Here is a 27,566-nt window from a genome sequence, read left to right as displayed (position 1 = left end):
TTACCTGTGGTCATTGAGCTTGTGTGGTTTTGTCTCACCTTTACAGTTAGTTGTTGGTTTAGAAACTTCTAGGCAGGTTGGGGTGTATGCATTTCCTGTTATATTAAGCATCATCCTTCTAGCAGGGATTCTACTTTGACCTGACGTGTTACCAGAAACAGGGCTGGTCAGCTTTCCTGAAGCCTGCATGGTGGTTCAGTTTGGGGTTCATAGTAGGCCAGGGACCCTACCCTTCTATCCCATATCCTACAGCTCGATCCTCTTCGGGGAAGTTGATAGAACAAGAGAGATTATAAAAGCTGGTGCTTTTGACTTCTGTCTTCTTTTGATAGTCTGTAAAGAAACCTGGGGTCAGAGTGGAGCCCTAGTCTGAATTCCGGGTCTTTGTAGGTCTGAAAGGCATTTCTAGAGCAATCTGGAGGCCTTTGTTTTTCAGGAACCTTCTCAGACGCCTTCATATGTTTGTGTATGTATTTTTCTTCCTTTGTTTTTATTGTTTGTGTTAGGGAAGTGAAGCATCGATTTTGACCGCTATTATTTTTTACTGTAGCCTGTGAGAAAGGCTCAGCCCATCTGATACCCAGCTTTCCTTCCCGTGGTGGGCTTGGTGGATTTAAGTGCGTGGATGGTGAGGCATGTCTAATGGTGGCCGGGCCCTGAGGGGGTCAGACAGCTCACCTCCTTCCTGGCTGACCTTTTAGGGACTGCCTGACATTATCTTTGAAAAGGCTTGATTTCCCCTATGTGTACCCAGGAGTGTGGGTGTTGACCTTTTCTCCTGGAGAGATCTGCTTAGTGGTGTGAGCGGGTGGGTTTTATTATTATTTTTAACGAACTGAGTAGCTTCGTGCAGCCCAGGCCGGTCGATGAGGCCGTGTGCACCAAGTACAAATAAACACACCTTGTTGCTTTTCGTCTTCAAAGAGATGGATGAAGGCTCCCTACTGGGGTGTGAGGTGTTTTTTCCTGACAGCCCACTTAAGCCTTTCACCTTGTGATAAGTGAGGGAGAGACAGGGATATGAGCCAGTAGGGGAGGGAGGACAGTACATTCTGGGCCTCCAAGACTGGTTTAGATGCCTCGTTGTCAAAGTCACCTGGGTAACTTGAAAGTGGACTTGTATCATCACTTTTGTGAAACAGTTTAGAGAATTTGGGGATTAGGATGGTTTCTAATCACATAATCTATGAAAGTCATGGCCTTTTCAACCTTGCATCTTTTCATGGGCAAGGAGAGGAAAGGGAACCCAGTATTTGTGCACTGTCTCCTGTGTATGAGGTGTTTTGCTCGCCATTGAAACACATGATCCCGTTGAATTTTTCCAATAATATCATGTGATGGGAAGTCATTTTGTGGCTCCTGAGAGGTCATCTGTGCCCAGGGTGCCAGATTCTAACTCAAGTTTCTCTTGGGCCACAGTCTGGTCTTTCCCCCCTGTTTCTAGGCATCCTTCCATGCCTTTCCCCCATGTGCTTTCGTGAATTAACAATCCATGAGCTTGTTTCCATAAACAGCCCCCCTTCCCAAATCTGTCCACTTTGCAGTCACAGCAGTTGGTATTTGTGGTAAATACATAAAAATAAATCCCAGCAACTTCCCTGGTGGCGCAGTGGTTGAGCATCTGCCTGCCAATGCAGGGGACATGGGTTCGAGCCCTGGTCCGGGAAGATCCCACATGCCGCGGAGCGACTAAGCCCGTGCGCCACAACTACTGAGCCTGCGCTCTAGAGCCCACAAGCCACAACTACTGAGCCCGTGTGCCACAACTACTGAAGCCCACGCGCCTAGAGCCTGTGCTCCGCCACAAGAGAAGCCATCACAGTGAGAAGCCCACGTACCACAATGAAGAGTAGCCTCCACTTGCCGCAACCAGAGAAAGCCCGTGCACAGCAACGAAGACCCAACACAACCAAAAATAAATAAATAAATAAAAATAAAATGAAATAAATCCCAGTCCTTGAGTAAAAATGGAACTTTCAAAATAGCACCCGTATTTTTACTCTGTGCCTGGGAGAGGCACGCCTGGCAGGGAGTTACCAATGGACACGGTTCTATTTCTTGACCTGAGTTGTAGTTACATGGGTTTGTTTTCATTCATTAAGCTCAATATTTACATTTCCCCTCTCTTATACGTTTATCATATTTTACAATTAACAAGTAAAAGATGCTGTAAACTGTGGATGACTCAGAGTGATTGAACTGTTTTTAGCTATGAGATAGCCCTGGGGGCAAATCTCTTTTTGGCTGTGGAGTTGTCCTGTTTGTTCTCTTCCCCTCTTTCTTTCTCTCTTTGGAATATTTTGGAATCGCATGGGCCATCCTAACTGTACAGCTATTTTTGCCTGTGCCTCTACCTGACAATTGGGGAGATTTTTAAGATGACAGCTCCTGTGTGTGTGTGTGTGTGTGTGTCTTTCATTGTAATTGTTGTGAAAGAATCTACTTTATTGGGTCCTGAGGAGCGCCCTTAAAGACGTTTCCTGGGAGAACCTCTGAGGATGCAGCACTTGCGTGTCACATCTGCTTGATGTTTACTCTTGCTTACAGGACACGTGGACTTTTGTGACACGGTAACTGCCCAGTCAGAGGCATGGCAAATGTTTATTTCAGGTGGGATTGTTAGGGTTTCTGGAGATGGCTGCAGGGATGGGGTTAGTCTAGGGAAGTGTCTCCGCCTCGGTGCTGTTGACATTGGGGCCTGAGAGTTCTTTGTTATGGAGGCTGTCTTGTGCATTGTAGGGTATTTAGCAGCATCCCTGGTCCTTGATGCCAGTAGCAGCCTCCCCCAGTCGTTACAACCAACAACGTCTCCAGCTGTTACCAAATGCCCCCTGGGGGCAAAAATCACCCCCACTTGAGTACCCCAGTTGAGAACCCCTAGTCTGGTGTGCGTGCCCCCTCGCCATACATCTTGAGCATTCTGACTGCTCATTCTGCGAGTGTGTTTTAGATGCAGTGGTTCAGGATGGCATCCTCCTCCCAAGGGTGTCTTAGTCATCAGGTTTCTGCTTTCTGTTTCTGCAACCCCACAAGTTCAGTGTGAAAATACATTTTTATGTAGAAACACCCTCAGCACTGACCTTTCCCTCCTGTTTCCCTCTTGTGCCATAGTGAAAGCGGGTAACCTTGGAGATTGTGGAATTGGTTCCCTTGGGAGTGACAGGCTGAGAAAGCAGGTAAAAGGCAGGGGGCGGGGGCTTCCCTGGTGGCGCAGTGGTTGAGAGTCTGCCTGCCGGTTCAGGGGACATGGGTTCATGCCCCGGTCCGGGAAGATCCTACATGCCGCGGAGCGGCTGAGCCTGTGAGCCATGGCCGCTGAGCCTGCGCTCCGCAACCGGAGAGGCCACAATAGTGAGAGGCCCGCGTACCGCAAAAAAAAAAAAAAAGGCAGGTGGCGTGACACCAGAAGCCACTCGGTTCCCTGAGTAAACTGTTAAGCTCGGGAGGCTCGCTAGCGCAGGGAACTGGAGGAGAAGCTATCTGAAAGTTTGCCTTGGGAGTTGCGCGTTGAAATCTTACCCTGGAAGTCCCCCTGCCTCTGCCCTACAGAGCAGTCATTGTTCCGCTCAGTTCCCATTCCCTCCCCGTGATTCCCTCCCCCTTCCCATCAAAAGCTTTTATAACTTGAGTTCCTTCTGCAGGTGGGCGGGAGTGTGTGGAGGGGAATCCTCTGTACTCGCAGCCAGTTGGTTTTGGAGAAATTCTCATCTTCTGCTTTCTTCTCTGAAGTCTTTGGAAAGTTACACTCTGCGTCACTTTGTAACTCTTGCATTCCTTTAAGACACTTTGCCTCGCAGCTGTCCTCCTTTGTCCTTCTCCTTTGTTCGGTGGCCAGTCTTCCTTGTGTTTTTTGCTTCCTCCTCTCTTCAGACCAGCGAAGTGCATTGTCCGCCGCTGCCTTCTTTTGTGTGTGAATTCTCGGGAAGAAAGGATGTACCAATAGAGGGGCGCTGGGTTTGAAGGGGAGAAGTGCTCTTTATCTTCCCTCAGGCACACGAGAGCCTCAATCACGCCCTCTTCCAAAAGGCTTCTCCAGGGAAGAGCCCTAGCTTCCCGAGCAGGCGACCCTTTTTCTCCCTTTTGTCTCTGGGTAACTCGAAAACTCTCCTTGACCCTTTATTTGGCTGTTCACAAGTGCGGTACCAGCTCTGTGCTGTAGGGGAGCAGAGCTGTGTAGAACTTGTTCTTGGCCCTTGAAGAATTAAATGATCCAGTGAAGGAAATGGGGTTGTTTACCTCTGTCGTGATCTGGGAAGGGCAGAGACACTTCTCCCAAAAGTGGGGTTTTGGAGGTGTTTCTAAATGTGAGATATACTGATGGATGCACAGCCTTCTTGGGAACAAAGCTGTGTGTGTGTCACAAGGTCTTGGCAAACGTGGATATCTGGTCATTGGGAATGTTTAATGGATGGGTCATTCTTTTAAAAAATTTTTTATTTTTATATAATTTTTAAAGGTTACTTTTCATTTAAAGTTATTACAAAATATTGGCAATATTCCCTGTGTTGTACAATACAGCCTTGAGCCTGTCTTACACCCAGTAGTGCTTGTATCTCCCACTCCCAACTCCTTTATTGCCACTCCACTGGTAACCAGTAGTTTGTTCTCTACATCTGTGAGTCTGCTTCGTTTATGCTATATTCACTCATTTGTTGTATTTTTTAGATTCCACATATAAGTGATGTCATACGGTATCTGTCTTTCTCTGTCTGACTTCTTTCACTGAGTATAATGCCCTCCAGGTCGGATGGGTCATTCTTGATCAGGTTTCAGAGGTGATGACACATGTCCTAGCTTGCTTCTTTAGCTTTAGCTATCCAGATAAAATGTTGGGGTACATCTGTTGGTATTCTAAGGCTCTTTTAGCTCTAGGCTTATGAGATTCTAATGAGACATTTCTTCTGTGGCTTTAGGCAACAACCTTCTTTATCTTATCATACTACCTACAGACACATATATGTACATACTACATATACTGTATATGATAAATATGTGTATATATGTATAATATACTTATCTTGGTATATGTATATATATACACACACATATCTTGGTGTATGTATATATACATGTCTTTATATATATATCTTACCTCTTTTAGTCACTAATCCTACTAGCTTGTAAACTCCTTAAGGGCTAGGATCATATGTTAAATGTATATGTCATATTTCTTATTTCTTTTGCGGGGTCTAGGAGCGTAATAACGGCTACCACTCACTGGAGGGTTACTCTACCCGGCAGGGTGCCAAGACTGTACATGTATCATTTTGTTGTAATCTTCCTGAATTAAAAACATTACAAAAATAATGCATTGAATATATGCTCACTATAAAAATTTCAAGCACAACAGAAGTCATTAAAATAAAACATTAAAATCTCTCTTCATCCTGTTTACCTTTTTTTCCTCTTTTGAAAATTACTATTAACTGTCTGGTATATATCAGTTTAGTCCTTTTGTGCCCATAGAGTTTAATGAGCTCATACTTGTCTATATTTGTAGTTTTTTGACTTGCTTTTTTTACTTAAAGACTGAATTTTGTCAGTTCTACTTTGAGTTATCTGAATTGGTCACACCTGCCTCCTGTTGTGTAAACCTTCCAGTTATTCCAAAGCATTTGGCCTTTTCACTCAACTTCACTTGCAGTTCACTTTCTCAGTTCGTGAATGGCAATCCTTTTGCCTCTATCTCAGAAACAAAATGTGGTATGGTTTCAGCTGTTTCTGGATATCTTCAAGCACCTTCCTTTAAGGTGTTTGGCTTATGCTTTGCAAGAAAATATGGAATTTTAGTCTTTCTCCAATGACAGATATTTGTTTCCCTATTTTCAAATTTACGCGGTTTCCTTGCCTTTTTGTATGCACAATAATTTTTCATTTCAATGCAAAATTTTAGTGTCATCTCTTACAAGACATTCTGAATAGCAGGTAAATTCAACCTCTGCATTACCAACAATGCACAGAACTGGACGGAAGTGATGACTCATATCAGCCACTGTGACCAAGTTCACCCAGGCACTGCCAGCGACCAATAGATCACAGCTTCTGCTTACCCTGTGCTCTCATAAGATGCTGTTGGCTGTTGGGCACGTCTTGATTTCAGAGATGTTACAGTATTAAAGATGAATTAGGCACATCCTGATTTCGGAGATGTTCCAATACCAAAGGTATGTGTCTTCTTGGCCAGCTTTCTCTTAGTTCTTATATAACTACCCATTCTTTTAAAAACAGCTTTAAAAACATCTGGTATATGTCAATACCATAATTTTTTTCATGCCTCCTATGCTGATGAATCTTATTTCATTTTCACAGCAGTTCATTTAGGTAGGTGGTATGCTCTACCATTTCAGAGATGGGGAAACTAGAAGGCTAAGGAAGTTTCCCAAGCCCGCAGCCAGTAAGAGGTGGTTTCAGAATTGTCATGTAGGTTTGCACAACTTAAACCTGTGCTCTTGACCGCTGGCTCTACTGCTTTGGCACTGAGTAGACACTCAAGTTCACGTGTGTTGGAAGAAGGAGGTGTACTCCCTAGCTTGTGCTAGAGAATTCCATCACTGGGTAGTGGTGTCAGTATTGAGTCCATGCTTATTATGTTGGATAGAATGATCTGTTGGAGAGCCATTGGTCGGGGCATATCTCAAGTTGATTTTATTCAAGTGGCCTGTCCTTGGCCGATTGAAACTGACATTTTGCTCTTCCCTGCTATGGAGGACTTGTTGTTATAGGCATTTAAATTAGCCTTTGTAGAGGCTTCCTTTATTAAAAGAAACAATAACAACAATAAACAAATTATTTCAGCACCATGAGACTTGCCTTTGAATATATTCATGATGGAGAATCTTTCCCCCCCTTTGATGGAAATATTTTGTTGGAATACCAACCAAAAGCAATTTCTTTTTGGTCAGCACTGCCCTCAAATAGTGCTGGGTGCCAAAAAGAAGGGCCCGCTGTTTATAAAGTCTAGAAATAGATTTTTAAGGCAGAAATATAGTGCTGATTATAATGCCTCATATAAAAAAGAAAAAATCTAAGTTTTTTCTTATTTTCTCACTCTGAGCTTAAGCTTGTTTAGTTCACATGTGAGAGAACTTTTTCTGAACTACTCATTGATGTTATTTATTGTGGAAGGTGAAATGTTAATGTACTGTACCAGAAAGAAGTCGTAGCTGGCAAGAATTTGCCCCATCTTGTTACCTCAAACCAAGGGGCTCTCGTGGGCAGCAGGTCCAGTCTTGTGTGGAAGTAACGCTGCAGGTCTGAAAAGCATTAATAAATACAGGCAAGCCAGAATGAGCCTCAGAATTCCAAACCCTTACTCCCAAGTTCTCTCCTGAAAACTGTTTCTCTTTTTAATGAGTCATTGTGATACCAGGAGACTGTAATTTGGGTGAATTTGCAGGTGCTCAAGTCCAACTGTGATTTTCGACAGGCGACGTAGTTCAGTCTAAAGACAGGGTTGTCTCTGGCCTGGAGGGAGGCCGCAGCAAAGAGGGAGGGCAGCCAGTTAGCTGACTCTGGAGCAGGCCTTCAGGAACTGGGCGCTGGAGGGACATGGCCTGTATGAATAACTTGATTTAGAAGACGTGCGGACCTAAGATGCTGGCGTTCCATGTGGGACACTCGTGTGCCTGTTGGCAGAGAGAAACGAAAACATAAATGGTGTGTAACTTTATTGCATTAAAAATCCCTTCTCGTTATTATAAGGTCCAGTGAGGTTAGCTCTAGGGATATCACAAGTACGCTGTCTTTGATGGCCTTAGTGGAGCATTTTCCTTCAGCTTTTGCCTTGAATCAGGGCAGTGTTCTCCGAGAGTCATTAAACTAACTGGACATGGCTGAGAAGTGAGCCCTCATCACACTTGTAGCTCCATAGTCAGTTGAAAAAAAAGCCTCTCGATTGGTTTGGAAAGTGCTAAATTTAACTTGTTTTTTTATTATAAAAATAAGGTGGGGGAGTCTGGGGACGATGAAAGAGTGATTAGCAGCATAGGGTGTTTCATCAGAAAAACATCCAAAGCTGTAAAAAACTGTTGATGCTAAAAGAAACCAGAACAGAACCGAATGGAAGTTTCAGAAGCAGACTTTATAAAAGTTTGATTAAAAGGTATGATAGGAGGGAGCCCAGCTGGCTGGGGCCTGGCTTAGCGGGACTGGAAAGAATGGTTGCTAATTACTGTAAAAGAGATAAAGTTGGAAAGAATGACTCGCATCAGGAATATTCTGTATTAATTAAAGATTGCATTAACCTTGTAAATGTTATAGAGAAACGATAAACATCTGTGGAACCTGTGAAGGACAGCAGTGATGCAGTAGGGGAAGATTTAGCATGCCCAAAGTTCAGTTATGTTGCCCAAGTAGATGATAATGAAATTGGACTATATGTTCAGGGAAAGGAACACAGTCCGGCACTGAGGGGGCAATCTCAGGACCTTTTGAAAGTACCCATAAAATGTAACTCAGCAATAATCTTGAACTGAAGAAAGAACTCTCCCATTCTCGTATGATTCAAGTTCCATGAGGCGGGATGGGGTCTGTCGTGTTCTTTGATGTCCATCTTATTTGTTTTACAGTCCAGCACCTGAGTCAGGGCTTGGCTTAGTGTCTGTCACACAATAGGGTTTCCTGTAAGTTACCTGGAAGGCACGGAGGTGATCACTAAAGACTGTGACTTTGAAGAAGAGAAGCAGTTGAGGGAAGAATGAAATTTAGATGTTGCCCTTTGGTGACACATTGTTTCTTCTCTAGATTTTAGAACAGTCTCATTTGGCTTCAAATACCTGCAGAGATCTTTACCAGAGACACCTGTGGCTTAAAAAAAAACATGACAAAAAGAGAGAGGCCTTTGAGAGGGAAATGGATTATAGCAATTGTAAAGTCAGGTGATAAATTAGACAATTGGGAGTCTAGCATGTGGCGTATAAACAGGGGTTTCTGACAGGTGAATGAAAACTGCTGTGCATCTTAATTCCATTTGAGGGGAGTTTACACAGTTTACTTAAGGAACGTGAGAAGTTACTGTGAGGAAAAAGTGAAAGCAGTTCTCTTATAAAATAACAGTGTTGAAAACATTAAACAATAAGAAAATTCAGGTTATCTTCCGGTCTAATTTAAAAGGAAATAAAAGTTTGCTACTGAAACCACACAAATGATTCAAGGAAGGAAGTGCATCAATCAATATAATCTTAGAGGGAAGTGGAGGGTAATAGAAATACATCAATTATAAGACTAAGTGTACAACAAAATGTCACTAACTGTTGCGGAAAAAAAATTACCCATCTATTCATTGTAAGAGACATAGTAAAATCCAAAAGATATAGAGTGAAAAGTTAGGGAAATAAAATCCTTTATGCAAGGGCTACTTTCGTGGTATCAGATGAGTAATTGCATAGCATTAAGCATTAAAGGAGATAAACAGGGTTACTGCAAATGGCAAAAGTTTCATTAAACAAGTATCTGATAATGCCATGTAAAAAGACATGAAGAATTAGGAACATAATTAAAGGGTGTTGAAGGTTCTTTGAGATAAGATTAGCAAGTGCTTGCCAAATTTTGGAAGGTTAAAACATTTAGAGAGTACCTAATTTTAATGTTTCAAAGAAAAGGTCCGTGGGAATAGGGAACACCAAATCTAAAATGTGCTGGTGACTCGGCAACGAGAATCTGCCGTCAGGGGTGGCGGGTGAGACCGGCTGCTTCCTCAGGACAACCCTGGGGCCTTTCCTCCACATACCTGCTCCATGGGTTTGTGGAATTGTTTGCTAACGGAAGCTTTGGGGATAAAATCCTCCCTGCTAATGAGACGAGAAGGTTGATAAAGCTTCGAGTTGGGCTTATTCTGACACCAGCGTCTGTGGGTGGGAATTTACAAGAGCAGTTTAAGCCCTGCCTTATGGATAGAAAAGGAGACTGCAAAAGTGATTGAGAAGACAAATCTGTTTTTGCTTTTATATCTTAGTAAGCATTGACATTATTTAAATTATTAGAAAACATTTTCCTGGTTGAGTATAGTGTATTTGCTCCTTTCAGAAGGTAATCTTGTCATGGGATTATGGTGGAGAGCTTTGCTACTCAAAATGTGGTCTCCAGGCCAACAGCATCAAGCATCACCTGAATCAGAACCTGCATTTAAACAAGATCCTCGGGTGACTCCGGCTCTCGTGCAAGTTTGAGATGCACTTCTGTCGTAGCTAAGAATACAGGCTTTCCAGGGAGCCAGCCTAGGTTCAAATCCCAGCTCACTGCCTCAGCTTGGGCCAGGTTTCTTCAACCTTCTGCAACCCACTGTGTCTTCATCTGTAAATAGGGATAATAATGGTCCCTCCCATGTAGAAATATTGTGAGTCAGATAATGCATTGAGGCTCTTAGCTTTTATTATTGCTCACTAATATAACTAAATGTTGTTTAACGTTTACTAACGTATAACTAAATGTTATTTAAATAATTATTCCAGTTTATTGTAAAAATTTGGACAAAAATTTAGAAAAACATAACTTACAGTTCTATGATCTAAAGACTGTTAACACGTTGGTTTATTTTCTTTGATTTTTATGTCGTTTTGATCATCTGGAGAATATAATTTCAATATCCTGCTCTTTTCACTTGTGAATGTAGCATTGGCATTTTCCCTCCTTAAGCTGATGTGGGAGAACAAATGGTCTAACATCCCAGAATGGCTGGGTGTATTCTTTGATGTCGGCTGTAAAAATCCTCTGAACCAACCAAGTCAGCGGCATGCTCTTTCACAGCTTGCTTCCTTGTCTATACATACGGGCTGCTGTTCCCTGCCCTGTTTGATTTTACCTGGTAGTCGTTGAGGATCCTTTGAGGATCATGTGTGTGAAAACAGCTAGTGATAGATAAAATTCTGCTCACGTCTATGTTACTGTAATGGGTGGTCTTGCTATGTAGGAAAAGCCTAGAAGCGTAATTACCCATTGACTCCACAATTCCACTTCTAGGACTTTATCCTGATGGGATGTGCACAAAGATTCAGCTCTGAGGATTGTGTGCCAGCATTGCTTTTAATGGTGAAAGGCTGGAAGCTAATGCTTCCTAGAAAGGGTGAGGTATCACATCAATATGCTAGAATACAATGCAGACAGTAAGAAGGATGCTCTCCAATATGACATCCACTTGCCACATGTGGCTACTTAAAGTTAAATTAGTTAAGATTAAATAAAATAAAAAATCAAAATCTTCTGTCACACCGGCCACATTCCAAATGCTCATTAGCCCCACGTGGCTAGTGGCTACCTTATTCGGCAGCTCAGATGTGGAAAATTTCCGTCATCGCAGAAAGTTCTGTTGGATGGCACTGTTCCCGAAGAATAATTCTTACATGGAAAGAAAATTCTTAAGAAACAGAATGATTCAGATTTGCAGTATGTGTGTGTTATAAGTTTCCCCTTGGTACTTGGGGCACAACATAGCATTTCTTCATTTTTCTAAATTCCATCAAACCTAGCCCTGATTGCCTTCCGTCACCGAAAGCTAGCAATTTGCTGTAAGTCAATTGTTGAATTCTGCAGATCTTCTCAGGACCCCTGGGTGCCTGACCTGGTCTCACTGGCATTACTATTGCTTTTTGTTCTAAGGCCTGTTGCTTAGCTTTGGACCTTCTTGTTTGCCAAACACTTCAATCCACCTCTTCCCATAAATTAACTCTCCCACACATTTTACAGCAATGATTTACAAGGGCTGCATGGAGAGTAACCCCCTATGCCTCTCCCCCGTTCAGATGGGTGGGAAATGTTACCTATGGGGAGAAAAAAGGCTGAAACCAGACTACATTAGTAATCAATAATAAGAAAACTCTCAATTGGTTTGTGCGCTCAGCTTTCGTCTGGTTTGCAGATCCCAGTGGATACTTCGGAGAGGGCTCTGCAGTGGTGGACCCTGCATCCCCGCCCTTCCCAGCAGCATCAGGCCTCCAGGCACCCAGGCCTCTTCAGGAACACCCTCCCTGCCTTGCCAGTGGGCTGAACTGATACAGATGACCCTTGCCCTAACTTCCTTGGTGGACGGTGTTGGTGCCCAAGTGATCCCTATTTCTTGCTGGAGTTTTAGCAGATGGTTCTGGCCAGCTTGACTGAGAAGGGTTTCCCAGCTCGTTCCTTCTCCCACAGCTAAATGCAGCCTTATGTCTGTAGTGTGTACCCTTGCTTGCTGTCTGGTCTTACTATTGATTTAAGCTATGCCCGTGTTTGTCCAGTTTTTCAGAGAAAGCTTCCTCTACACCCTTCACAACTCTACTAGTGAATTTCCTTGTCTAGAAAGCTTTCCTCCCATATTCAATTCCCAACCCAGAATGAATCTCACTTCTTTTCAAAAAAAATTGATATATGTCTACATTGCGAAATGACTAGCACAGTAAGTTAACACCCATCGCTTTACATAGTTACAATTTTTTTTCTTGTGGTGAGAACTTTTAAGATGTACTCCTTTAGCAACTTTCAAATATATAATACAGTATTGTTAACTATAGTCGTCATGCTGTACATTACATCCCCAGGACTTATTAAGAATAAAACTGGAAGTTTGTACCTTTTGACCACTGTCACCCATTTCTCTACCCGCCCCCCCATCCCAGCCCCTCCCTCTGGCAAACACCAGTCTGTTCTTTTCTATGAGTTTGGGTTTTTTAAAGATTCCACATATAGGTCAGATCGTACAGTATTTGTCTTTCTCTGTCTGACATATTTCACTTAGCATAATACCCTCAAGGTCCATCCATGTATTCCAAATGGCAGGATATCCTTTTTTTATGGCTGAATAATATTCCATAATCTCACTTCTTAACGGCTGCCCCTACCTTGCTTTTGTTCATGTTAAACTTCACACGTGGTATTCTAATTTATTTATGCTCGTTCCCTATACTTGAGTGGTTCTTAAACCTCAATGATTATAAGAGTAGCCTGGGTGTTTCAAAATACATACTTTTTAATTACTTTAAATTCTGGAATCTCTCAAACATCATAAAAAAACCAAGAATAATATAACAAATGCTAGTGTACCTGTCACACAGATCTATCAGATTTTTAACATTTTCCATATAAATTCAGATTTCTTAAAGAAAAAAATATTACAGATACTCTCGAAGACTGTCCCTCATCTCATTACCTTCTCTTCTGCCCAGAGGCCACTACAATCCTCAAGTTGACATATAGCCTTTCTGTCTCTGTTTTTATCTTTCCCCACATTTGTGTGTGTCTCTCTCCAATGCATAATATTTTAAAGTGTACATAGGTGCTATCATTATGTGTGTACTTTTGCAACTTAATTTTTTCATTTATTCTTGTAATTTTGAGGTCCATCCCTGTTGCCACCTGTAGATGTGTTTTTTTAAACTGCTACAGGTATCCCATTGTATGAATATGCTGCAGCTTGTTCACTCATCTCTTAAGACATTTAGGTTGTGACCATGACTAGCCACACTGCAGTGAAAATCCTTGTGCACAGAGCAGGACTTCATAATATTTTCGAAGTAGAATCCTGGGTCAAAGGGTTTGCACATTCTCCGCTTGTCTAGGTAATGCCAACTTACCCTCTGAAATGGTCCTATCTATTTATATTCCCATTAGTGGTTTATGAGAGCACCTGCTTCCCCACATTTCTTCCAATATTTGGACTTGAGTTCTTCATTAGTTTTCCCAAGGGCACAAAGTGGTAACTTGCTGTGGTTTCAATGTCCTTTCCCTTGATTACCAGTGAGGGGAGTGCAGTAGGCTGTGGCCAGACCTCCCCGCCTCGTCCCCCCACTCCTGGCCCCCCAGCTGGATATAGATGGAGAATCGGGAGGACGTTCGGCACAGGTGCAGGTGAGAGATGGTTGCTTCCGTGTTGGCGTGGCAAGAATTTCCAGGTCCAGAACTCCAGGCCTTGGGGCTGGGTAATCAGGTCTAATTCTGCTGAAGGGTTGAATGTCTGCTTTCGACATGGATTCTGGGGGCTCCTATGGCTCAGCATCTCGAAGGTGGTTCTGGGCTCTTCTGTCTTGGTAGGTGTTTTACCCTGTAAGGGCTGCTGAGGTCACCGGACTAAGGGTGCTCCATGGTGAGAAAACCAGCAGAGCACTGGGGAGCCACTTTCTGGACTCCACTTCTGATGGTGGTGTGGGGGAGTGATGGCTCAGAAGAGAGGCAGGCTCTTGAATCAAATGGTCTGGGTTCAGATCCTGGCTGTGTGACCTTAGGCCAGTTACAGGACCTCTCTGTGCCTCAGTGGGCTCTTTCCCTGTAAAAGGGAGGTGATGCCAGCCTCATAGCATTCTTGGAGGTATTCTCTGTGCCTCAATGGGCTCTTTCCCTGTAAAAGGGAGGTAATGCCAGCCTCATAGCATTCTTGGGGAGTGTGGACGAGATCATGGATGCAAGGTATTTAAGCCTGGTGCCTGGCACTTCAGCAGCATCACCACCTGCTTACTAATCCATGCTCTGCAGCTGGGTTTGAGGGCTGGGGGTGTCGTTTATGTCTGAACTCCCAGTGCCCAGCCCAGTGCTGGTACTGAAGTGGGGGCTCAATGAATGGTTGTTGAATGAATGTATGAGCTTCTACTTATGTATGAACTTCAGTTTGTACCGCAGGCTATGTTCAGCCTATTGAGTACTGGAAATATTTTCGACCAGGGACGACTGTGATTCTGGTCTTAAAACAGAGATGAGGACTCTTGGTCCGCCTGGCATTTTCAGTCCTGAAATTTCTGGTCATCAACCATGAGCCTGAAATTAGGTTTTTCTGACTCATTTTCACACTGACTTTGAAAATTTTATTCTTCCCATTTTTTCTCTCCCTGAGATGTTTTCCCCTTGCCTTGTTGGCCTTTCTGAAACATTCAAACAGCTTTTTTGTTTGTTTGGTGGCTCTGAAATACCCAAGTATTTGGAGTTCACACTGGAGCTTGTGTACAAGTTCTAGAGGGTACTCTTCTTCATGACCTAGGACATATTGAAGGGTCAGTACTAGGTTAGACTCTGGAAGGAGAGTCCTGAGAATTCTGGATATATTGTAGGTCTGCTGCAAGTTCAAATGGCTCGTCTCAGTCTTTGCCTCTACAAAATCCTTTTTTCCACTTTTCAGTCGAAGAGGGTGAATACACCCTATGGGGCCATCATGCAGACTAAGTGACTGGTGATAATTTTCCATATGTGGTCCTGCTCTGACTTCAAGGGAATGAACAGCTTGCTTCTGGGAGGTAATCATTAAGTTTCCTGGGTTCTCTGGAGCACCTCCTTTTAAATGAGTTCCTACGGTGAACAAAAGAGCCTCAAAGATTTTGAAATAGAAATGCCCTTCCTCTAAGTACATTCAGAGGAAGACACACGGACTGTTCCCTTGCCTGTTTAAATAATTTTCATTTATTTGAGAGACGGAGGAGGAGAGCAGAATGGAATGAAATTGAACTCTCTCTGGACTTGAGTTCTTTGCATACATAAGGCACCATACAAAGGCCATTTAGTGGATCCAGAAACCCAGGGGGATGAGGAACAAAACAGAGGGTAAATGGCTAGCTTTGTAGAATAAATAAATAACAGTGCCACATGGAAAGGGTGACTTGAATGAAGGGAGGGAAATAATGTGGTAAAGACTAAACCAAAGGAAGACGTAATCAAAACAACACGGAAGTCAGAGTGCAAAGTTGTAAATTTAATGGGAGAGCAGAGTGGAGTCGTGTACTGACAGTTAATCAGAATTGTGGGGTGGAGGAAGTGCTGGGCCCCAGAGACAATGGATTTCAATCCCATCAGATTAGAATTTTAATTACTGTCTTTTTGCATTGCCTGGGATTTTGGGATGAACATATTTGTGTGTGTGTGTGTGTGTGTGTGTGTGTGTGTGTACATATATATACACACAGCCCTGTATATAGATGTGTGTGTTTATATACATATACATGTTGCTAGCTTTGGTTCTAGGAAGAAATTCAGCATCGGACATAGGAAGTCATCACAATACATCTGCTTCTCTATTTTAAAATGATCTGTTGGGGATGATATCACTGGCTTCTTAGAACAATTACTTATTGATCACTTACTTGTAAGGCACTGTGGCAGGTACTGATGGATGTACAGAGCTTCCTCTGACTTTAAGTAATTGAGTTTTAGCACAAGAGGGAAGATGTGCACATAGGTCTGAATAAGGCATGTGTGGTCATGTGGAGAGCAATGCAGTCAGGAAAGTGGCACAGACCAGATGCTGCCCGAGTTCAGAGGAGGACCACACTTCTTCCAGCTGCAATGGATACACAGGGATTGTGAAGGAGGTCCCTGACATGAGCTTGGAGGAAAGGGTGGGAGTGAGGCTGGAATTTCAGGCTGGTGGGGCAGAGTCCCAGAGGTGGGAAGGTATATGGTGTATCTGGGGACTCACAAAGATTGTAGTTTTGCTGGAGTCTCAAGAAGCCATGGGAGATAAAGCTAGGAAGAGGGCATGTCTACTACAAAGACTGCTTCTACTAACTGTCCCAGTTAATGGCACTTACTGTGTCCCAGGCACTGTGGAAAGTGCTTTACACACATGATTTTGTCAGATCTTCTCAAGATCCCTGTAAGATAGGGACTGTCACCATCATGGCTTGACCTAGTAGGAGACTGACGCTCAGAGAAACAAAGAAACTTGCCTGGACTTGGGTAAGAGCTAGGCTGTGGACCCTGGGCTTTTCCAGCTCTAGGGCCCGTGCTTTGGTGGGTGGGGTGGTGATGACCAGAGATGCCAGTGAGAGCTTGGGCTCATGTGATCGGCACTGAGAAGGCTTTGCCTTGATCAAATCTGTTTCGAAAGGCTGGGGTTGGCCTTTTTATGGAGGCTCTGGTATGTCTGAGTAAGGACAGCCTTTTCTGGACTGTCTGATGCAGGAAGGCGCCTGGATTTGGAGACCTTGGAGTGAACAGTTTCCCTTGTGTGGTGAGAGCAGAAGCTGGGTTTGTAAATTAGGGTAAAGAAGTTGAGCTGGGGATGAAGTGGAGGCAGCCATACCCCCCTGATGGGTGTATTCGGGGGACTTCCATGCTTGAATTTATGGACCAGTAAAGTAATGAAAAATAAACCAAAAGAGGCTGGACTTTCGATGTTGCCTCACCTACCTTTATTTGATCAAACGAGGACAATGAAAAAAGAATCAACTTTTATCAAATCGCCACCATTTTATAATAGACATCAGATTTTAATACAACAATATAGGAGTAGCTCATCCTCAGAACACAGGGTGGTCCTTTAAATGGAGTTCGAAGAAGAGCTGCAGCAATTGTTCCTTCAGTTTCTAATTTCGTCGCTGACCACTGAACCCTTCGCAGTGGACCAAGGCGTTCTTGCGATGCGGGCTCGGGAACCGCGGGTAGAGGCCGTCCTGTCCCGAGGTGTGAGTGCGGGGGAAGGAAGCTGGAAGCAGAGGCTGGGGGCAGTGGGAGATGTCGGTGACCTGTGTTCAGGAATGTGCGTGTTTAGGGTTTAGGGAAGGGTTTTTTAGGGAGCCCTGACGATGTTGAGAGGAACTGGGGAGGGCTCCTGAGAACATAGGAGGGTGGGACATGCCGGAGAGACGAGGGAGGGAAGAAAAACGGTGGGGGAAGATCTGACATTTATTTAACACCCGCCGGAGGTGCGTTGTGAGAGATCTCTCACGTGATCCTCATAAGAAGTCTCTGGGAGGCAGAGGCACTATTATTCCCATTTTACAGATGAGGGAACTGATACCGCAGGTGTTGGATGTGCCGAAGTCACGTCACAGCCAGGTCGCAGAGCTGGGGTTCACATGCTGTTTGGAACCTAAAAGGTGGCTTATTTATTTGGAGTAACAGTCGTGATGTGTTGAGGCCCTTCTGCGTTTCCCCTTGGGCCTTGTTGGTTGTCTTGTGACTTGGTGACTGTGTCAGGCGCTTATATTCCTAAAGCGCAGCCTCAGGATTTGGTATCTGGCAGACGGGACCGTACCGATGTACAGATTTCCTAAGAGCGTCTGGCGTGCGCGCCAGTCCCCGGCTCAGCTTCACGATTTTATCCGCAGGCCTGCATCGTGGAATCGTGTGCCTTACCCGAGGGTGGCAGCTGGGGCTCTGGTTTCTCCCCCTCGGGAAACAGGGATCCCCGACATTCAGAGCAACCAGGATTCGAACCCTGGGGCTGCCTCCTCTGTCCAGGCCCATCTCACTCCCATCCGTGGAGCTTCTGCCTCACAGAGGGAGGTATGAACCCCCCGGAGGCCCTCCTGGAAAACTCATAATGGAATCTTTGAACAGCTGCCCAAGGACGGTTTTCAGATTTTCAGCCATTTTTCTCTTTTAATGGAAGCTCCGTCTGGCTAGCTGGTTAATGGGTCCCAGGTTCTCCCAGGCCACTTACTTCCTAATTTTCAAGCATTATCCATGGAGAAAATCCACCCTGCAGGAGCTTATGCCTTAATGAGCCCCGTCAAAGTCAATCTCAAGTCGTGGGCAGCAGCTTTGATCGTGGCGATGGGCATTTGGGTTCCACCGAGGCGGGCAATGGGAGTCTGGCTCTGCCCATGATTTATTCATTGCTTCCTTGGCCTCACTGCCTGCCCGGCTGTCCTTGGGAAGGACCCAGCCTCGGCTCCGGGCTCTATACAGCCTATGGGGCTTACAGGACCTTACGTCTGGATGTTTCTGCACAGCTGGAAGGCAGCCAGATGTTGGAAGCCGAGCTGCATACCTTGGGTAAACCCTTTTCCAGCAGCCCTCGGGGCTCCTTACTGGCAGACCAGCTCTTCTCCCTCCTCCGAGGCATGTGGGGCTCACGTGCCGGAGCACGCTTGCTCAGAGACCCACTGATAGAATATTTACATCAGTGACTTGGTACCAGGCCCTGGTTGTACGTTTTAAAAGTCTTAACGACACATCAGCCATAAGGATGCTGGCATGTTGGCTTTTGGTTTCTTGCTTGTGGTTTTTATTTTTACGAGGAGTGAAGAAGTGTGGCCTGATCTGGGAAGGAGGCTGCTGTGTGGGAGAAACTGCTCCTTTGTGTGGCTTGTTGAGTGCCCTGTGTGCCCCTGGCAGCGTTCTTAGTGCTTGGCATCCTTGTCTCTTTTTAATCCTCTCACTGTCTTCTAGGTGGGTTGAATTATGCCCCCCCACAAAAGATATATTCATGTCCTTACCCCTGGTATCTGTGGATGTGACCTTATTTGGAAATGGGGTCTTTGCAAATGTAATTATTTAAGATGAAATCCTACTGGATTAGGGTAGGCGCGCATTCCAAGGACTGATGTCCTTAAGAGGAGGGAACGCACAAATGGATACACACAGGGGAAGATGGCCGTGCGAAGACAGAGGCAGTAATTGGAGTGATGTAGGTACAGGCCAAGGAACGCCAAGGATTGCCGGCCACCACCAGAAGCTAGGAGAGAAGTGAGGAAGCATCTTCCCTAGAGCCCTCGGAGAGAGTGTAGCCCTGCGAACAGCTCGATTTCCAACTTCTATCCTCCAGAACTGGGAGAGAATATATTTCTGGGGTTTTGGTTTTTTTTTTTTTTGGAAGTATAGTTAATTTACAACGTTGTGTTAGTTTCAAGTGTACAGCAAAGTGATTCAGTTATTTATACATACATACATATATATATACATATATATTGTTTTTCAGATTCTTTTCCATTATAGGTTATTATAACATATTGAGTATAGTTCCCTGTGCTATACAGTAGGTCCTTGTTGTTTACCTATTTTAGATATAGTAGTGTGTATATGTTAATCCCAAACTCCTAATTTATCTCCCCCCCATCCCCTTTGGTACCATAAATTACCGAAGTTTGTTTCCTTTGTCTGTGAATCTGTTTCTGTTTTGTTAAGTAAGTTCATTTGTATCATGTTTTTAGATTCCACATATAAGTGATATCATATGGTATTTGTCTTTCTCTGTCTGACTTACTTCACTTAGTATGACAATCTCTAGGTCCATCCATGTTGCTACAAATGACATTATTTCATTCTTTTTTATGGCTGAGTAATACTCCATTGTATATATGTACCACATCTTCTTTATCCATTCCTCTGTCAGTGGACGTTTAGGTTGCTTCCATGTCTTGGCTATTGTAGATTTCTGTTGTTTTAAGCCACCAGTTTGTGGTAACTTGTTAAGCAGGTCTAGGAAACAATACAGTAGGAATTACCTAGAAGGGAATTTAGAAAGGCGTTAACCCCATTCTGCAGACGCACAAACCAAGACTCAGAGATAGTGAGCATTCTGCCCCAGGTCACTCAGCTCGTGTGTGGAGACAGAGGAACGAGGGATTGCATGGTGCTGTGGCCAAGGCTGTGCTTTCAGGGTGAGGTGGGGAATCTCTGACGCCCATTATCTGGGTCACCTTACTGAGCAGTTAGGACTAAGAGGGGGGTCACTCAGTTGCAGTGTAGATTTGCTTTCAATCTGGATTCAGCCAGAAGTTTCTCTGAGTGTGACTGTGTGGGGGACCCTTGCTTTGGCTGAGGGGACACAGGTATTTTGTCCAGAGGATCTAAGTATGGGGTGGAGATGTCATTTCTGTGACATGACATGTATATTCAGGGAGGCTCATAGGTCATCAAGGGCCAAGCCTCATTCTTCAGAGAGGTTGGACAGCTTGCCCCAAATCTGTCAGTTGGAAGAAAGAAGAGAAATAACAGAAGGCACCATCCTTCCTAATCTCTCTAATCCTGTCTGTTCCCAGCTGTGCTCTTATCTCCGTCTGCTTCTTTCCCCCCTCCTTGTTCTCAGCTGGGAGGGAGAGAAGTAGGCAGGGGTCAGGTGTTGGAAAGATATTCTAAGGGCAGTGGGACACCCATAAAACTGAAGGCTTTTATGGAGGGGAGTGCCGTGACTTGTCAGATATTGTTATGGGCTGAATTGTGCCCCCCCTACTGCTCCCAAATTCAAGTGTTGAAACCCTAACCCCTGTACCTCAGAATGGGCACCTTTAAAGATAGAGATTGGGCCTTTAAAGAGGTGATTAAGTTAAAATGAGGCTAAGGTGGGCCCTCATCCCATCTGATTGGTGTCCTTATTAGAAGAGGAAATTTGGACATACAAAGAGAGACCAGGGATGCAGGCACACAGAGGAAAGGCCATGTGAGGACACAGCAAGGAGGTGGCTGTCTACAAGCCAAGGGGAGAGGCCTCAGGAAAAACCAACCCTGCCCACACCTTGATCTTGGACTTCTAGCCTCCAGAACTGTGAGAAAATAAATTTCTATTCTTTAAGCCATTCAGTCTGTGGCATTTTGTCCTGGAGCCCAAGCAGACTCTTAGAGACGTTTCAAAGCTGAGTGTAGCAGCAGCGGGGAGCGTGGATGGGCGTGATGTCATGGGCATTCAGAGCAGCTGGGAGCTTGCAGGGAAGAGATGAAGGCGGCCTGCACTAGGGTGGTGGCTGCAGAGGTGGAAAGAAGTGGGAAGGTTACAGAACAGTGTAGAGGTAGGATCCACAGGGGCTTGTCATTGATTACCGGGAGGGGGCCCGAGTGGGGGAAGGAATCCAGGAAGACCCTGGGCTTCTGCCTGGTTGAGTGGATCCGGGGAACACCCAAGGAACTGCAGGCGTGGGGAGCCAGGAGTCTGAGTTGTCTGTGAGAAGACGTCCTGGGTTTTGTATCTGGAGCTCAGAGGAGAGATCTGGGCAGCGATGGAGATTGGGAAAGTGCTAGCATCTAGAGGGCATTACGTCGCGGGCGCCAGCGAGGTCGCACCTGAGCAGAGAAGAGCTGAGCTTCCTGGACCACAGAGCTCTGAGGACTCCATCTCCTCAGGGGAGATGCCGCCCAAGGAGATCTAGAGGAGGAATGGCCAGCTCTCTGTGCTGAGCAATGGAGACGAGTTTTAGGACACAAGCTGGGGTGGAGACAGAGATTGGGAATCTTTAGTGTGGATGTGTGGGGAGATCCATCGGGGGCTGAGGGGGTCTTAAAGGAGGAAGAGCAGAGGATCAGAGGGACCACAGTGGCTTAAGCATTTTCATCGTGATCTGTCTTTAAATTGGTAATATCTGTAATGGTTCAGAATTTGAAGAAAATATGGTGAAAAAGTAGTTCTCTCTCTCACCCCTGCTGCCTCACGATGCAGTTTACCAGGTACCAGTTAATACTAGTTCTCCAACGCAGAGGAAACCAGCCCTCAGATTCTTGTGTGTTCTTCCAGAGGTAGCTGTTTATGGCTACGTAATATGTAATATATAGACATCGGTTTAGAGATGGATATCCATATATAATATCTATCTAGAGTTGTATATACTGGATATAATATTGGGTATATATATTCTAAATTTAATTTCTTTATAGAAATCATAGCATGCAGGTTGTTCTACAATTTGTACCTATTTACTGATTTGAATTTTGTTTTGAAAAAGAAATGTAACCCTGTGGTTTAATATTCATAAGGTACAAAAAAGCACACAATGAAAAGTCTCCCTCTCCTCCTGTCTCCAGCCACCCCTAGTCTCCTCCCTGGAGACACCTCTTGTTTGTTTGTTTGCATTTTGGTTATTGTTGTTTAATTCCAAATATATTTCAGAGCTCTCTCTATCAGAACAGAAAGAGCTGCCTCATTTATTTTTATGGTTGATGGTATTCATGGTATTCTGTTATGTGGGTGCACCATAAATTACTTAACCAGTCTCCTCTTGGTAGATTGGATGATTTACATCCTTGCTGTGACAGACAATGTTATGTTATATTATATAAATACATTAAAATAACATAGGTTATTTTAAATGTCCAATGAAGTAGAATTGTTGAAGAGCTAAGTGCATTTGGTATTTGGTCATTACTGCCTAATTGTCCCCCGGAGAGGCTGTTCCAGTTTACCCCAACCAGTTGTAAATGAGGGTGCCAGTTTCCCCACTGCTTTCCAACTCACTGTGTTATCAAACATTTTATCATAGTCACTGTCTCATGGTCACTGCTCTTTTAATGAGTGAGCATCTTTTCCAAATGATCTTTTCTTATTGAATTGTAGGAGCTACTTATATATTAAGGAAATTAGTTCTTTGTGATATATGTTGCAGAATATATTTTCTTACTTTAGTCAGATTTATTAATCCTTTCTTTCTAGATGAAAAAATTGTTCCAGATTTTCACTTCACACTTAAGCCTTCCTCACTCCAAAATTACATACTAAAAAAATTGTTTTCTCCTTTTGATTTATTTTTCATATTTAAATCTTTTATCCATGTGGAGTTTATTTTGGTGTCATGTGTGAGCCAAGGGCCCCAATTTATTTTTTTCCAGGTGGCTACCTATTTCTTCCAATCATTTACTGAATAATGCCCCCTGCCCACTGACTAGACCTGTATTAGTTTTCTGTTGCTGTGTAACAACATTCTTACCAATGTAGTATCTTAAAACAGCACACATTTATTTTCTCACAGTTTCTGTGGGTTAGGAATCTCGGTATGGCTTAGCCAGATTCTATACAAGGCTCCAATCAAAGTGTCAGCTGGAGCTGAAGTCGCATCTGAGGCTTGCCTGGGGAAAGATCCATTTCCAAACTCACTTGGTTGTTACCGGCATTCATTTCCTGGCGGACATCTGGACTGAGGCATCATTTTCCTTCCGGCTGTTGCTCTCAGTTCCTTGTCATGTGGGTCCCCAGCATGGCCTCTTGTTTCATCAAGCCAGCAAGAGAAAGAGGGGGTCCTACAGTCTTCTATAACGTCTCATCACCTTTGCTTTGCTGGAAGCAAGTCACAGTCCTGTCCACATTCAAGGGGAGATGATCACACAAGGTCATGACACCAGGAACCAGGGAGGGGCCTTCTTTTTTTTTTTTTACATCTTTACTGGAGTATAATTGCTTTACAATGGTGTGTTAGTTTCTGCTTTATAACAAAGTGAATCAGTTATACATATACATATGTTCCCATATCTCTTCCCTCTTGTGTCTCCCTCCCTCCCACCCTCCCTATCCCACCCCTCCAGGCAGTCACAAAGCACCTAGCTGATCTCCCTGTGCTATGCGGCTGCTTCCCACTAGCTATCTACCTTACGTTTGGTAGTGTATATATGTCCATGCCTCTCTCTCGCTTTGTTACAGCTTACCCTTCCCCCTCCCCATATCCTCAAGTCCATTCTCTAGTAGGTCTGTGTCTTTATTCCTGTCTTACCCCTAGGTTCTTCATGACACTTTTTTTTCTTAAATTCCATATATATGTGTTAGCATACGGTATTGTCTTTCTCTTTCTGACTTACTTCACTCCGTATGACAGACTCTAGGTCTATCCACCTCATTACAAATAGCTGAATTTCATTTCTTTTTATGGCTGAGTAATATTCCATTGTATATATGTGCCACATCTTCTTATCCATTCATCCGATGATGGACACATAGGTTGTTTCCATCTCCTGGCTATTGTAAATAGAGCTGCAATGAACATTTTGGTACATGACTCCTTTTGAATTATGGTTTTCTCAGAGTATATGTCCAGTAGTGGGATTGCTGGGTCATATGGTAGTTCTATTTGTAGTTTTTTAAGGAACCTCCATACTGTTCTCCATAGTGGCTGTATCAATTTACATTCCCACCAGCAGTGCAAGAGGGTTCCCTTTTCTCCACACCCTCTCCAGCATTTATTGTTTCTAGATTTTTTGAGGATGGCCATTCTGACTGGTGTGAGATGATATCTCATTGTAGTTTTGATTTGCATTTCTCTAGTGATTAATGATGTTGAGCATTCTTTCATGTGTTTGTTGGCAGTCTGTATATCTTCTTTGGAGAAATGTCTATTTAGGTCTTCTGCCCATTTTTGGATTGGGTTACTTGGTTTTTTGTTATTGAGCTGCATGAGCTGCTTATATATTTTGGAGACTAATCCTTTGTCAGTTGCTTCATTTGCAAATATTTTCTCCCATTCTGAGGGTTGTCTTTTCGTCTTGTATATGGTTTCCTTTGCTGTGCAAAAGCTTTGAAGTTTCATTAGGTCCCATTTGTTTATTTTTGTTTTTATTTCCATTTCTCTAGGAGGTGAGTCAAAAAGGATCTTGCTGTGATTTATGTCATGGAGTGTTCTGCCTATGTTTTCCTCTAAGAGTTTGATAGTTTCTGGCATTACATTTAGGTCTTTAATCCATTTTGAGCTTATTTTTGTGTATGGTGTTAGGGAGTGATCTAATCTCATACTTTTACATGTACCTGTCCAGTTTTCCCAGCACCACTTATTGAAGAGGCTGTCCTTTCTCCACTGTACATTCCTGCCTCCTTTATCAAAGATAAGGTGACAATATGTGCGTGGGTTTATCTCTGGGCTTTCTATCCTGTTCCATTTATCTATCTTTCTGTTTTTGTGCCAGTACCATACTGTCTTGATTACTGTAGCTTTGTAGTATAGTCTGAAGTCAGGGAGTCTGATTCCTCCAGCTCCGTTTTTCGTTCTCAAGATTGCTTTGGCTATTCGGGGTCTTTTGTGTTTCCATACAAATTGTGAAAGTTTTTGTTCTACTTCTGTGAAAAATGCCAGTGGTAGTTTGATAGGGATTGCATTGAATCTGTAGATTGCTTTGGGTAGTAGAGTCATTTTCACAAAGTTGATTCTTCCAATCCAAGAACATGGTATATCTCTCCATCTATTTGTATCATCTTTAATTTCTTTCATCAGTGTCTTATAATTTTCTGCATACAGCTCTTTTGTCTCCTTATGTAGGTTTATTCCTAGATATTTTATTCTTTTTGTTGCGATGGTAAATGGGAGTGTTTTCTTGATTTCACTTTCAGATTTTTCATCATTAGTGTATAGGAATGCCAGAGATTTCTGTGCATTAATTTTGTATCCTGCTACTTTACCAAATTCATTGATTAGCTCTAGGAGTTTTCTGGTAGCATCTTTAGGATTCTCTATGTATAGTATCATGTCATCTGCAAACAGTGACAGCTTTACTTCTTCTTTTCCGATTTGGATTCCTTTTATTTCCTTTTCTTCTCTGATTGCTGTGGCTAACACTTCCAAAACTATGTTGAATAAGAGTGGTGAGAGTGGGCAACCTTGTCTTGTTCTTGATCTTAGTGGAAACGATTTCAGTTTTTCACCATTGAGGACGATGTTGGCTGTGGGTTTGTCATATATGGCCTTTATTATGTTGAGGTAAGTTCCGTCTATGCCTACTTTCTGGAGAGTTTTTATTAAAAATGGGTGTTGAATTTTGTCAAAAGCTTTTTCTGCATATACTGAGATGATCATATGGTTTTTCTCCTTCAGTTTGTTAATATGGTGTATCACATTGATTGATTTGCGTATATTGAAGAATCCTTGCATTCCTGGAATAAACCCCACTTGATCATGTTGTATGATCCGTTTAATGTGCTGTTGGATTCTGTTTGCTAGTATTTTGTTGAGGATTTTTGCATCTATGTTCATCAGTGATATTGGCCTGTAGTTTTCTTTCTTTGTGACATCCTTGTCTGATTTTGGTATCAGGGTGATGGTGGCCTCGTAGAATGAGTTTGGGAGTGTTCCTCCCTCTGCTATATTTTAGAAGAGTTTGAGAAGGATAGGTGTTAGCTCTTCTCTAAATGTTTGATAGAATTCACCTGTGAAGCCATCTGGTCCTGGGCTTTTGTTTGTTGGAAGACTTTTAATCACAGTTTAAATTTCAGTGCTTGTGATTGATCTGTTCATATTTTCTATTTCTTGCTGATTCAGTCTTGGCACGTTGTGCCTTTCTAAGAATTTGTCCATTTCTTCCAGGTTGTCCATTTTATTGGCATAGAGTTGCTTGTAGTAATCTCTCATGATCTTTTGTATTTCTACAGTGTCAGTTGTTACTTCTCCTTTTTCATTTCTAATTCTATTGATTTCAGTCTTCTCCCTGTTTTTCTTGATGAGTCTGGCTAATGGTTTATCAATTTTGTTTATCTTCTCAAAGAACCAGCTTTTAGTTTTATTGATCTTTGCTATCGTTTCCTTCATTTCTTTTTCATTTATTTCTGATCTGATTCTTATGGTTTCTTTCCTTCTGCTATCTTTGGGTTTTTTTTGTTCTTCTTTCTCTAATTGCTATAGTTGCAAGGTTAGGTTGTTTATTCGAGATGTTTCCTGTTTCGTAAGGTAGGATTGTATTGCTATAAACTTCCCTCTTAGAACTGCTTTTGCCGCATCCCATAGGTTTTGGGTCATCGTGTCTCCATTGTCATTTGTTTCTAGGTATTTTTTGATTTCCTCTTTGATTTCTTCAGTGATCACTTCGTTATTAAGTAGTGTATTGTTTAGCCTCCATGTGTTTGTATTTTTTACATATCTTTTCCTGTAATTGATATCTAGTCTTATAGCGTTGTGGTCAGAAAAGATACTTGATATGATTTCAATTTTCTTAAATTTACCAAGGCTTGATTTGTGTGACCCAAGATATGATCTATCCTGGAGAATGTTCCATGAGCACTTGAGAAGAAAATGTATTCTGTTGTCTTTGGATGGAATGTCCTATAAATATCAATTAAGTCCATCTTGTTTAATGTATCATTTAAAGCTTGTGTCTCCTTATTTATTTTCATTTTGGATGATCTGTCCTTTGGTGAAAGTGGGGTGTTAAAGTCCCCTACTATGAATGTGTTACTGTCAATTTCCCCTTTTATGGCTGTTAGTATTTGCCTTATGTATTGA

General features: G+C 43.1%; 1 protein-coding gene across 1 annotated transcript in view; it reads left to right on the top strand.

Moving 5' to 3' along the window:
- LDLRAD3 (low density lipoprotein receptor class A domain containing 3) overlaps window positions 1–27,566 on the top strand; it is a 256,866-nt gene that overhangs the window by 1,946 nt on the left and 227,354 nt on the right. The window lies entirely within an intron of this gene.

Source organism: Delphinapterus leucas, chromosome 7 (genome assembly GCF_059928025.1).
Source record: "Delphinapterus leucas isolate spDelLeu-1000000601 "Yukka" chromosome 7, BTC_Dleu_Yukka2, whole genome shotgun sequence".
In the NCBI taxonomy this organism is placed as follows: Eukaryota; Metazoa; Chordata; class Mammalia; order Artiodactyla; family Monodontidae; genus Delphinapterus; species Delphinapterus leucas.
The sequence above is the reverse complement of the archived record's forward strand: the minus strand, read 5'-3'. Positions and strand labels throughout refer to the sequence as shown.